The sequence below is a fragment of the Hypanus sabinus genome, chromosome 4, assembly GCF_030144855.1.
Source record: "Hypanus sabinus isolate sHypSab1 chromosome 4, sHypSab1.hap1, whole genome shotgun sequence".
Classification (NCBI taxonomy): domain Eukaryota; kingdom Metazoa; phylum Chordata; class Chondrichthyes; order Myliobatiformes; family Dasyatidae; genus Hypanus; species Hypanus sabinus.
This window is the reverse complement of record NC_082709.1, coordinates 4,214,003-4,227,328: the sequence shown is the minus strand read 5'-3', so window position 1 is coordinate 4,227,328 and position 13,326 is coordinate 4,214,003.

Here is a 13,326-nt window from a genome sequence, read left to right as displayed (position 1 = left end):
AAGTCAAACAGCTCTTAACTCGTACTTGAAGTTTTTGTTTTAGATCAGTTTGCTTTCATGGTTTACCAATTATTTTTGTACGTGAGGGTTGAGGCTGTTGCCAGTGGAATTTGAAGAAAAGCTATTGCACATCCCTTTCTTTCAGTATGTTGCACACTGTCAAAATAAAATATTCATAACAAAGAAGAAATATTCCAGGCCTAATAAATAATAAATGTAAGGTTACATACTAAGATTTATATATTTTTAAACATTGATTCTACAAGATACGTGGAAGCACATCGTTGGGATATATTTAAATACAACATGCTGGAATTCATTCCAAGTTTCAAAGTTCAAAGTACATTTATTATCTAAGAATAGACACATGAAACAACCTTGAGATTCATCTCCTAACAGGCTGCCACAAAACAAAGAAACCCAAAAGAACCATGAAAAAGAAGGAAGACTGCCAATCACCCAATGTGCAGAGAGAAAGAGATCATGCAAAGCTAAACAGAAACAGGTAACGTTATGAACTGAAGCCCAGAGAGAAATTCCAGGCACAGACCCTTAGTTCAGCACAAAGCAGAGGAGCGAGCTGAACTGGCCCGTCCCATCCCTTGTGTCTGGCTGGACTCCATTGTCTTGATTTGGCCTGTATCCAACCTTTCCGATTCAGCTCAGCATCTAAATTGTTGTTCAAACGTCAGATTCTGTCGCTTCGATATGCTCTTACCCTTACTCTCACTTATGCATTTACCCACTTACTTATTTAAGTCAAAGTTGGAAGACTTGCAATAATTTAATTTAAATTTCAGTTCGTGATTACAAAAGAAAATCTTAACTGGTCTCATTTGAATTGTTCTCCCTTTGCTCAGATCCTAAATGGCATTGCTCATAATAGGAGGCTTATTATTCCAACCTGATTCCAAAGCAAAATAAACAATAGCACATTGTGTATTTATATTTAAGTAATGTTTGAGTAATAGTGTGTGTGTGTGTGTGTGTGTGTGTGTGTGTATACATATATATTGATTAAGCATTTTTGTTCCTTTAAATAATTTATTATGAGTTATATATAAATACGCAAATTGCATACATCATCACGCTATCATATGATACTTGTGCTCCTCGCTTAAAGTAAACTTGAAATTAGACATGCATTTCAGATTCCCATGTCTTCCTTTGAATTCATTTAATATCTTAATGTTGCAAAACATAACACAGTAGGTCATTAATATGATAAAGTACTGATGTGGCATGTACATTTTGGAAAGAAAACTTCAAAGTCTCAATCTGAAAACAAAAAATGTGCTTGAACTTATCAGTAATCAATAATCAGTTCAGAAATTACATTGAAATACTCTATCTGAATACTTCTCTAATACTTAATCATAAAGTGTATTCTAGATCCTAACAATTCGCCAACCATACAATCATACTTTTTATCTAGTTTTTATGCCAATTTTCTCAACTTTAGATCCTCTTTGCTGAATAGTCAGGTCAGAATCAGAATCAGGTTTATTATCAACGGTATGTGACGTGAAATTTGTTAATTTAGCAGCAGCAGTTCAATGCAATATATAATCCAGCAGAGAGAAAAAAATAATAAATAAACAAGTAAATCAATTACGTATATTGAATAGATTTTAAGAAATGTGCAAAAACAGAAATACTGTATATTTAAAAAGTGATGTAGGGTCCAAAGATTCAATGTCCATCTAGGAATCGGAGGGCTGAGGGGAAGATGCTGTTCCTGAATAACTAAGTGTGTGTCTTCAGGCTTCTGTATCTCCTACCTGATGGTAACAGTGAGAAAAGGGCATGTCCTGGGTGCTGGAGGTCCTCAATAATGGACGCTGTCTTTCTGAGACACTGCTCTCTGAAGATGTCCTGCGTATTTTGTAGGCTAGTGCCCAAGATGGAGCTGACTAGATTTACAACCTTCTGCAGCTTCTTTTGGTCATGTGCAGAAGCCACTCCATGCCAGACAGTGATGCAGCCTGTCAGAATGCTCTCCATGCTACAATGATAGAAGTTTTTGAGTGTATTTGTTGACATGCCAAATCTCTTCAGACCCCTAATAAAGTATTGCCACTATCCTTTTTTCTTTATGACTACATCGATATGTTGGGACCAGGTTAGATCATCAGAGATCTCGACACCCAAGAACTTGAAGCTGCTCACTCTCTCCACTTCTGATCCCTCTATGAGGATTGGTATCTGTTCCTTCATTTTACCCTTCCTGAATTCCACAATCAGCTCTTTCATCTTATTAACATTGAGTGCCAGGTGGTTGCTGTGGCACTATTTCATTAGTTAGTATATCTCACTCTTGTACGCCCTCTCATCACCACCTGAGATTCTACCAACAACGGTTTATCCAATCAGGCGAAAAAAAAAATCATAAATCTAAATTTGCCAGGTCCAAATTATGGATCTGAGCAAAATATCAAGACAGCTGGTAAAAATCAGGAAATGCTGTGAATACGGAATACAAGAGATTCTGTAGATGCTAGAAATCCAGAGCAACACAGGCAAAATGCTGGAGAAACTCAGCAGGCCAGGCAACATCTATGGAAGTGAATAAATATTCAATATTACAGGCTGAGTCATTTCTTCAAGATTCCAGCATTTTGTGTGTATTGCTATGAATACTAATATTGAACTTAATATTACTGATATTTACAGCCATTGCTCGTGGCTCTAATGACTTCTAACTTTCAGAAATCAGCATACAAACTGACCGAAGTTCCATTTGCCATTACTTCATCTACTTAATTTGAGTCAGAAATGTTATTTATAATTAGATTCTGAGGTCAGAAATAATTTCTATTCTTCAGTCCCATGACTACTTATTAACTAATGGATACAAGAGTTAAATACAGCATGTTGTTGTCATAAATATTAGGTATCAAAACAATGGGGCAAACTTTCTGCTGACAGTTGCCCAGGTCTGTTGGTAGATTCATCAGTCACAGGGATATAGGCCGATTTGCTTTCCAAACCAAGACTCTCAAGTTTGGCTAATGGACAACGTGTTGAAATGTGAGATATGACCAAAGAAAAAATGTGTCTATACTAAGTGCATCATACAGTGCAGCCTGAAAACTGTGTGGCACTTTAAGTGGTTTTATTTGTAATATGCATACTGTGGAGATTTAGAATGAAAATTGATGAATTGCATACTTTTGATTCTATTTATTAATGGAAGGGTATAATGTAATAGAGTAGAACAAAGAAAATCTTTTACATTTAGTAACTGTGTCCATTTCCAGCTATGCAGCAACAAAGGCCACGTGTGCAGGGCCATTTCAGTTACTGTGGGGCCGTACACCCATGCGGTTAGAGGGAACAGGGATGATGAGGTCAGACAGATTTTCCAACTCTCAGCCTACTGAATCTGTCGGCCTATATCACATTGTGAGTCCTGTTAAAATGACTGGGAAAATCCACTAAAGGAAGACAGATATGCAGAGCTTTTCAATAAAGTTGATTGAAATATTTTTGTCTACCAGTGTTTACAGTCCTTTAATTTTCTAGTATAATTTTATTTTTTTAAATATATCCTAGAAATGTTTGAATATTTAATAACTGACAACCAAGACATGTATTGAGCCTGAGGGTAAGGCCTCAGCAGCTGTCAAACCCTCCTGTCAGTACAGTTAATTTCTTGTGCTGAGGCAGCTCGTAATTTGCATTATTCAATACAGGCACACTGGACACTGGATAATGGAGTGAGACTTCCAGTGATAAAGAATGCCCATGCACAGCTGAGCTGAAAGGCCCTAGGACAGGTGGCTAGTGTTTTGGATATCAGATCTCGCCTGGTATTCATTTCTCAAGATGTTGTAATTAGAGGAGCTGCATTGTGTGTGATGATTCAGGAACATCGTCACACAGGCTTGAATAGAAACACAAAGTTGCAAAGGTCCGCCTGAAACATAGTGTTGGTATGGACTTACAGACTGCAGAATTATGCAATGCAGATGAAGACTAGTTGGACAAGAGGATCTGGAATAAAGAAAAGTGGCATGAGATCTGGATTACTTGACAAGTTGTTATGACCAGGAACACACTTCTTGAAAGAGTTATTGAAATTTATTCTTGATAATGAGAAGGGAAGAATGCTAGATTGAGTTTTGTGAATCGGGAACAGTATGGTAGCGTAGGGGTTAAAGCAACACCATTACAGTGCCAGCAAGCTGAGTTCAATACCCACCACTATCTGTAAGGAGTTTGTGCCAGTTCCCTACGATGGCATGGGCTTCCTGTTGATGCTCTGGTTTCCTCCACATTCCAAGAGCATATGGGTTAATAGTATAATTGGTCACATGGGTGTAATTGGGTAGCTTGGGCACATTGGTCCAGGAGGGCTTGTTACCAAGCTGCATCTTTTAATAATTCATGTATTTTCTTTAGAAGTTCAAAGGATAACAGTGTTCAGAATATTTCTGGAGGAGAACTCATTTCACAAGTCTGAAATGGGACCTTGCAGAAATGGATGAAAGTACAACAATGTTCGACAGAAGAATACCTGAACAACTGAAGGCCTTTATTAGGTACTCAAGGCCAGATTTCCTTGGATAACTGCAGTTATGGATATTAAAATACTACAGAGTAAAAGGGATCAAAGTGAATATTCATCACACTTCAATGACAAACTCTACCATCTTCATCGGGAACGATGCCTGAAGATATCTAGTCTGGTGGTATTTAAACTCCCATTGTCCATCAATTCTAAACAAGATGGGAAAGTGGAAACCTGATTGGATGAGGACTAACCAGTCAGGAGAGACAGACGTGGTAAAAATACCACAGCGCTAGATGTGTCCAGGGATCATCCTTGATGAGTTTATCATCAAAATTTTGTTAAAATTGATATTTGAACCCTGCTGGAAGCCTGAGAAGAACGTATTTGGATTCCATTTCATTATATTTCATGGCTGTCAGGGTTGTATACTGCATATTTACTTTGATAATAAATGTACTTCGAATCTTTGAACTTTGAATCTTTAACTGAAGGGTATAATGAAATAGAGTACAACAAAGAAAATTGTTCATGTTTTTTCAACTTTTTCTTGTCTGGCTTTATACCAGCTGCGTGGCAACAAAGGGTATGTGCGCAGGAGCATTTCCGTTACCGCGTGGCCCCACACCTGTGCGGGAACAGTGAAAACGAAAGTACTAAAATATCTGATTAATGGAACTTGGAACCCTCAAGACTTTATATAAATTATTCAAAGAAGGATGGGACTGAGAAGGCATGATAAATAGAATCTTGTGAAAGCAGAAGTCAGGGTTCAGGAAATAGTTTGCATCTGTTTTCTCAAGGCCACTGTCACATGAAAGGAGGAGATGCTGAATAAACTAGTTGCTAAAAACAGATAATAAGCAAGCACTTTTGAGATAATGGGTTGTGATAAAGGAGAAACAGGCAGAGTGCTTCTCCAGTTACAGAGAAATTCCAAACTACAACTGCAATTGCCTCGGTTTTATAATGTGCTTAAACTTGGTGCCCGAAGATTGAGGCAAGGTAGGGAAACTGAATATTTCATTCCCACATGAACAGAAAAGAGGCAAAAGTTTGGGTGTCATAAATCAGTGGTCCCCAACCATCTGTTAAAGCATGTGCTACTGGGCCGCAAGGAAACGATATGATTTGGCGATATGAAACGATATGAGTCAGCTGCACCTTTCCTCATTCCCTGTCACGCCCACTTGTTGTTCATGGGGAACCCGGTGCTAAAATATTCGCAGACGACCTATTTCAGGCTCAGGGTTTTGTAAGTAGCAGATCAGCTACCTCGCTGCGATCTACTGAAAGTCATCCCTCAAGCTGAACCTTTGTTGGCCGATGGATCCTATCTACCTACAGGGGGGAGGGGGCGGGCACGCGCCCTGTCGCACTCCTCGCTCAGTCAGTCGCTCTCTCTGGACTGTGATGGCCTTGGCCCCAGTATGGGGACCTCTGGCCCTTACCTTGTCCTCTCACTGGTGTAAGCAACACATACAACATGCTGGAGGAACTCAGCAGGTCAGGCAGCATCCGTGGAAACAAACAGTCAACGTTTTGGGCTGAGACCCTTCATCAGGACTGAAGAGAGAGGGAGCAGGGGCCCTGTAAAGAAGGTTGGGGGAGGGTGGGAAGGTGAAGGTTGGTAGGTGCCAGGTGAAAAACCAATCAGAGGAAAGATCAAGGGGTGGGGGAGGGGAAGCAGAGAGGGGATAGGCAGGAAAGGTGAAGAAGGAATGTAAGGGGAAAGCACTATGGGTAGTAGAAGAAGGCAGAATCATGAGAGAGGTGATAGGCAGCTAGAGGAGGAGGCAGAGTGAAACTAGGGTGGGGGAAGGGAGAAAGAGGGAATTACCAGAAGTTGGAGAATTCATTGTTCATGCCAAGGGGCTGCAGACTACCCAGACGGTATATGAGGTGTTGCTCCTCCATCCTGAGTTTGGCCTCATCATGGCAGTAGAGGAGGCCATGTATGGACATATCCCAATGGGAATGTGAAGCAGAGTTGACACATATTGGGGGATCGCTTCGTCAAGCACCTGCGCTCCGTCCGCCGCAACAGACAGGATCTCCCGGTTGCCACTCACTTCACTGCTTCAACCCTGCCCCCTCCCTCTTCAGTCCTACAAAGGGTCTCAGCCCGAAATATTGACTGTTCCTTTCCACGGATGCTGCCCATCCTGCTGAGTTCCTCCAGCGTGTTGTACATGTTGCTTTGACCCCAGCATCTGCAGTGTACTTTGTGTTTACCTCTCACTGGTGTGTTGCAAAGATTTTATATGTTCATAAGAGGAAAATATGCACTGTGTGCTTATATCCAAATGTTACTTAAAATATTGACTTACTATTGTGATACTATTGACTTATTAGTGAGTTATAATTGACTTATCACTATATTCATGCGAGGAAAATATGCGCTGTGTGTTTAATATTAAATTTGTTAGATAAGCCCTTTTAGAAATGAAATTAAGTGTACTAGCCACTTATAAGTGACTTATAGTTGACTTATCACCTATATTCTGGTCGTGATTAACACCCCCACCCCCACACCGTCGGCCAGTCCGCAAGAATATTGTCAATACTAAACCTGTCCGCGGTGCAAAAAAGGTTGGTGACCCCTGTCATAAATGACCTATTGGACTTCCATTCTATTGGACAGCATCATTTTAAATGCTCTGAATAATTTCAGTCATAACTGAAGTTATGTTTTCTTTGAAAATGGATTATGAATAGTAAAAGACAGAGTCTGGGATGTAGTGACCATTTCCTTCAGTATTCATCACTGCTGGACTCTCCCACTGTGTTTAGCATGGGACACCCAATCTCACCAGTCAAATCTGTTCTTTGACCTCCTAATATGTTAGACCTGCCCCTGAACCTGAAACCCCACTGCTGTCAAGAATTGTCAGTAAATTTAAGTTGTATTTTGCTTTTCTTTATTATTTCTAATTAAAAATTGAAAGTCTCTCAGTCTGCCATCCAATTTCTGAAAGGACATTGAACCCATGAACACTACCTCACTACTTATTTATTCCCATTTTGCACTGCTTATTTAATTTAACTATTTAATATAAATATACTTACTGTAATTCACATATTTTTTCTATTATTATGTACTGCTCCCACAAGAACAGTTTCCATGTTTAAATGTCATTGAGCAACTAAAAAACAAATTTCAATTGTGAATTTTACAGCTGTGACCTACCTCCTCACCACTCCATACCCTGCTGTCCAGAACAGTGAAGTTCCAGAAGAAATAGAGAGTTATTCAAAATTCAATGTTCAAAGCACATTTATTATACATTACACAACCTTGAGAACACTTCTCCTGACAGGTAGCCACAAATCAAAGAAACCACAAAAGAACCCAATAAAAAAAAACGTCAAACACCCAATGCACAGAGAGAGAAAAAATTTGTGTAAACAATGAAAATAAGCATATAGGATTCAGAAGTGAAGTTTTACGAAAGATGTGAATTCAGGCAAGACCATAGCTAAAGCAAGCCATAACCATAGTTCAACACAGAGCTGAGTAAATGTCATGGGAACACAGATATGAAGCCAGGCGTCACTGCAATTGGAACAGGCCACAGCCTCAGTTCATTACAGACCGAGTAAAGATCGTAAAGCAGTGAGCAGAACTAAAATTAACATGATCAAAACTCTTGATAAAATGTTATATTGTATTATTTTTAATGGGAAATGAATCAGTAGTCAAAGGGACAGAGGTACAATAATTATGAAAATATCACCATCAGATCAGTTTTATTGCAATTTACTTTAATCAGGGAATGGAAACCAATTCAATATAATAAAGGTTAATTTTTTTTAAATTACAGGATTGCTGGGCAAGAGTTGGAGAGCAACACTATTGCATCCACCTTTGAGCCAAACGGCCTTCTCCAGTGACGCCTGATATTGAATTTTTTAAGTTTAAGTTGACTGAAAATGTGACCTAAAGAGAAGGAAACTAGTTTTGTTCCCATAGTTACACATTCTCACTTCGTTTGGCTAGGACAATCTCATCAGTTCTCAGGCAGGTGCCTTTATGAACTGCTATGCAGAGATGAATCATTACATGTGGGAAGGGAACTGACACCTTCCCGACTTAAATTATCCACTGTGCAGTTAAATATGAAATATCATTCATGATGTTCACACTGAACTGTGGCATCGGAAAATCTCGGCTCTCAGCTGGAGGAGGAAGTGCAGTGATTACACCCCCTTGGAGAGAAAAGAAATAGTGAAAAAGATTTATTGACTTAAATTATCAAAGTCAACTTCCCAGCAATGTTTATTGTTAATAAATGCCTGAGCATTATTTGTTTAAATGTTTAATATTTGCTGGGACTGCAATCTCAGGTAAAAGCAATCAGAATACCAGAGTTTACCGCAATAGGTATGACTCCAATCATCCATTGTAAAAACCAGACATCTAGGGGAAGGATAATTAAGTAGCAGAATTCAATTCATGCCTGTCAGGTTTCTGACATACCATCAGTTCAACACCTCTGACTTGGGTGAATTTATGGCAGATATCACATCTGCCTTAACTTCTAAAATCCTTATTTACTCATCGATCCATTGAAATGTTTCTCCTAATTTTGTCTCCATTTCTCACCTTTTACTTGTCTGCTATTTTCTCAACCAGATGAAACTCACTTCCTTTTAATCAACTATCCTAATTTTGTTGGTAAATGCTTTTTGAAAATTATCATTAAATGATTTCCACCTATTGGAGATTAGAAATGCTCATTATTGGTTTTATTGCTTAAAAAGTAGCATTAGCAAGAAAGATGTTGGCAAAACACTGACTTGGCTTTGGTAATATTCTAATTATCTCTAATACCTCATCATAGGTCATTGATTAGTATTGGTAAGATTCTGGCATCTTCCCCCCTTGCTTTCCAGGCCTGATGAAGGGTCTCAGCCTGAAACGTCAGCTGTTTATTCATTTCCATAGATGCTGCCTGACTTGCTGAGTTTCTCCAGTATCTTGTGTGCTGGTGCTGTACTTTCTTGTGCTTTGTGGCACTGGACAGCATGTTTGCTGCTTCCAGAGCATTTGACTGTTTTTTTTTTAATGAGGGCGAGTTGCTAGCTCAATGCTCAACCTTGCACAGATGGAAAGTGTGCAAGAAGCGGGCTGGATTTTAACTTGGGACCATTGGATTCGAAGTCCAGTGTTGTTGCCACTACATCACTGGCTGGCAAGTATTCTACATGTGTTCCTCTGGATTTCCAGCATGGCAGAGTCACTTGTGTTTATTCATTTCCACAGATGCTGCTTGACCTGCTGAGTTCCTCCAACATTTTGTCTGTGTTGCTCTGAATGTCCAGCATCTGCAGAATTTTTCGTGTTTAAGATATCGGCGTATATATTATTTTCAATGATGTTTGACAACTGTTATTAAGTTGTGGGCCATCTCTTCAGATTATTAACTGTGGGACCCATTTCTAACTGTGCTCTCTGCTGTGGTCAAGATTAGGATTTTTTTGGGGTTATAGGATCATTTGTGATCCAATCTGATCATACAGAGCAAGTAGAGCTAACTAACTTTGAAACTGTCATAATCATCACCATGAAAGTAAGTGAATGAGGAAAGAGTACTAAACGAATCCATGGTTTTTGTTCCCTGTAAAACACATTGATGTATCCTGATGCTCTGTGGTTAACTACATTTCTTCCATGTGTTTCAGATACCGGGACAGTTTCACACCAGTTGAACGCCCAGGCTGGTGTAGTCACTCCTTTTTTGTGGCTATTTTGTGAGATTCTTGATCAGAATGGACTGGGTCTGTGGCCTGAACTTGACAAATGACACAGTGCTAGACTGAGCTGAAATTGTTCGATGATTTGTGGTTTGATGTTTCATGTTCTGCGTTTTTCACTTCTGCTTGCTGTTTTTATGTCATTCATTTCAATTGTACATTGGAATTTTTATGTTTTCCCTTGAACAGATTTCATGGTCTTCTTTGTTTCCTTGCTATCTACGTGAAGACAAATTTCAGTATGGATACTGCATACATACTTTGATAATAAATGTATTTTGAACCTTTAATCTTTGAATCTGTCATTGATTCTATTGAGGCTTTACACTATTCTATAGATTTAGTGTAAATTGTCTGCAAGAAAATGAATCTCAGGGTTGTATATATTGACCGATTTACTTGGAACTTAGCAGTAGTAATAAAATTCAGTCCATTAGCCCCAGTGCAGCCTGGCCTAGGGAGCTGAGATTGTCTCTAGGGATGGTGCGATTACAGGAAGACACATTGATCTTTAACCATCCAGGTCTGCCCTTTGGGACAAAAGTATAGATCTCACATGAAGGATTACTATTGGGAGCAACACACACAAAATGCTGGTGGAATGCAGCATCTATAGGAAGAAGTACAGTACTACTGGGAGGTTCATATTAGCAGCAGACTGAGGCTCAGTGAAATAAATTGTCATGATCAGATGACTGAGGAGGAAAATCTTTAACATTTGGACTTTGGCTGGTTTAAAGAATAATGATAAGGGTAATCAAAGTTTCAGCAGCTTTGAATATCCAACAATATCAGAGCAACTTGAACTCATCTTCCCAACACTTTATAATCAATCCACTTTGCTCTCATTACCTGAAAAGAGAAGCCCGTTATGTCACAAAGACCTCCAAAGTCTTGATTTTACAGCAGTGCTTGGAAGCAGTGTCAGCATTTCTGCACTCAAGCATCTGATTGAACAAACTGCACATTTTTTTTTCACTTTGAGAGATGCAGTGAGCAGTCTATAAGTATTACCAGCTTATTGTCAATCAATCCCGTAAGGCACAATCAAATGACACCATAAACCACAGCAGCAGAATTAGGCCATTTGTTTCATTGAGTCTGCTCCACCATTTCATCATGGCTGATTTATCATCACTCTCAACCTTAGTGGTGGACCAATCAATTCAAGGAGAGAGTGAGCTTTGCCCAGGTTGGGAAGAAGTGCACAGATGCAGCAGCCTGTCATCTCGCAAGGACACAGTGGAAGCTCCGAAATAAAAAAGGGGACTTTTTCTAGTGGAGCAGTCGTTGGAGTAGAATAAGTCAGAGTAGTAGGGCATTGGCTCATTGGGGCTTCGGCGAGGATGGGCCTAGGCGAGGTAGGTTACGTTTTACTCCCCCCTTACAAGAATAGTGGGTATGACTGCAACGTCAGTTTTCTGTTCTGGGTGCCGGATATGGGATGTTCCGGAGACTTCTAGTCTCCCTGAAGGCTACATCTGCGCCAGGTGCATTGAGCTGCAGCCCCTTAGAGACTGAGTTATGGAATTGGAATTGCAGATTAATGACTTTCAGCTTGTTAGGGAGAACGAGGAGGTGATAGACAGGGGCTACAGGCAGGTAGTCACCCTGGAGCCACAGGAGAATGATTAGTGGGTGACAGTCAGGAGAAGGAGGGGAGGGTGTCAGGTAGTGGAGAGAACCCCTGTGTCTGCCCCCTTAACATTCAGTATTCCATTTTGAGTGCTGTTGGGGAGGATGCCCTACCTGGGAGTAGCTGTGCCTCTGGCACTGAGTTTGGCTCTGAGGCTCAGAAGGGAAGGGTAGGGAAAAGGATGGCAGCAGTAATAGGGAACTCCGTAGTTAAGAGGACAGGTAGGTGATTCTGTGGGTGTGAAAAACAACAAGGATGGTAGTTTGCCTACCCAGGTGCCAGGGTTGGTGATGTTTCTGAATGTGTCCACAGTATCCTGAAAAGGGACAAAGAGGTCATGGTACATATTGGTACTAATGACATAGGTAGGAAAAAGGAGGAGATCCTGAAAACAGAATACAGGGAGCTAGGAAGGAAGCTGAGAGCAAAACCTCAAAGGTAGTAATCTCAGGATTGCTGCCTGTGTCATGAGACAGTAAGTATAGGAATAGAATGAGATGGAGGATAAATCTGTGGCTGAGGGATTGGAGCAGGGGGCAGGCATTCAGGTTTCTGGATCATTGGGACCTCTTCGGGGGGAGGTGTGACCTATACAAAAAGGATGGGTTGCATCTGAATCCAAGTGACTAATATCCTTGCGGGACGGTTTGCTTATGCTATTGGGGAGGATTTAAACTAGATTTGCAGGGGTGGTGGGAACCAAAGTGAAGAGGCAGAGGATGGGGAGATTGGAGCACAAGTAGAGACAGCTTGTAGAGTGTTTGTGAGGAAGGATAGGCAGATGTTGGAGCAAAGATGCACTTAGTCTGATGGATTCAGATGTGTCTATTTTAATGCAAGGAGTATCATAAGGTGGATGAACTTTGAGCTTGGACCAATACGTGGAACTATGACGTTGTGGCCATTACAGAGACTGGGTTGTCTTAGGGGCAAGGATAGCTGCTGAGTGGGTCAGGCTTTAGATGTTTCGAAAAGAACAGAGAGGGAGGCAAAAGAGGTGGAGGCATGGCATTGCTAATTAGGGATAGTGCCATGGCTGCAGAAAAGGAGGAAGCCGTGGAAGAATGGTCAACTGAGTCAGTGTGGGTGGGAGTCAGAAACAGGAAAGGTGCAATAACTCTACTGGGTGTTTTTTAGACTATCCCCAATAGGAACAAGGATATCAAGGAGCAGATAGGGAGGCAGATTGTGGAATTATGCAATAATAGAGTTTTTGTGATAGAAGATATTAACTTTACTAATATTCATTGGTATCTCCTTAGCACAAAGGGCTTAGTTGGGGTGGAGTTTGGTAGGTGTGTTCAAGAAGGTTTCCTGACACAATATGTAGATAAGCCAACTAGAGGAGCAGCTGTACTTGATCTAATATTGGGATATGAACCCGATCTGGTTTCAGATCTCTCGGTGGGAGAGCATTTTG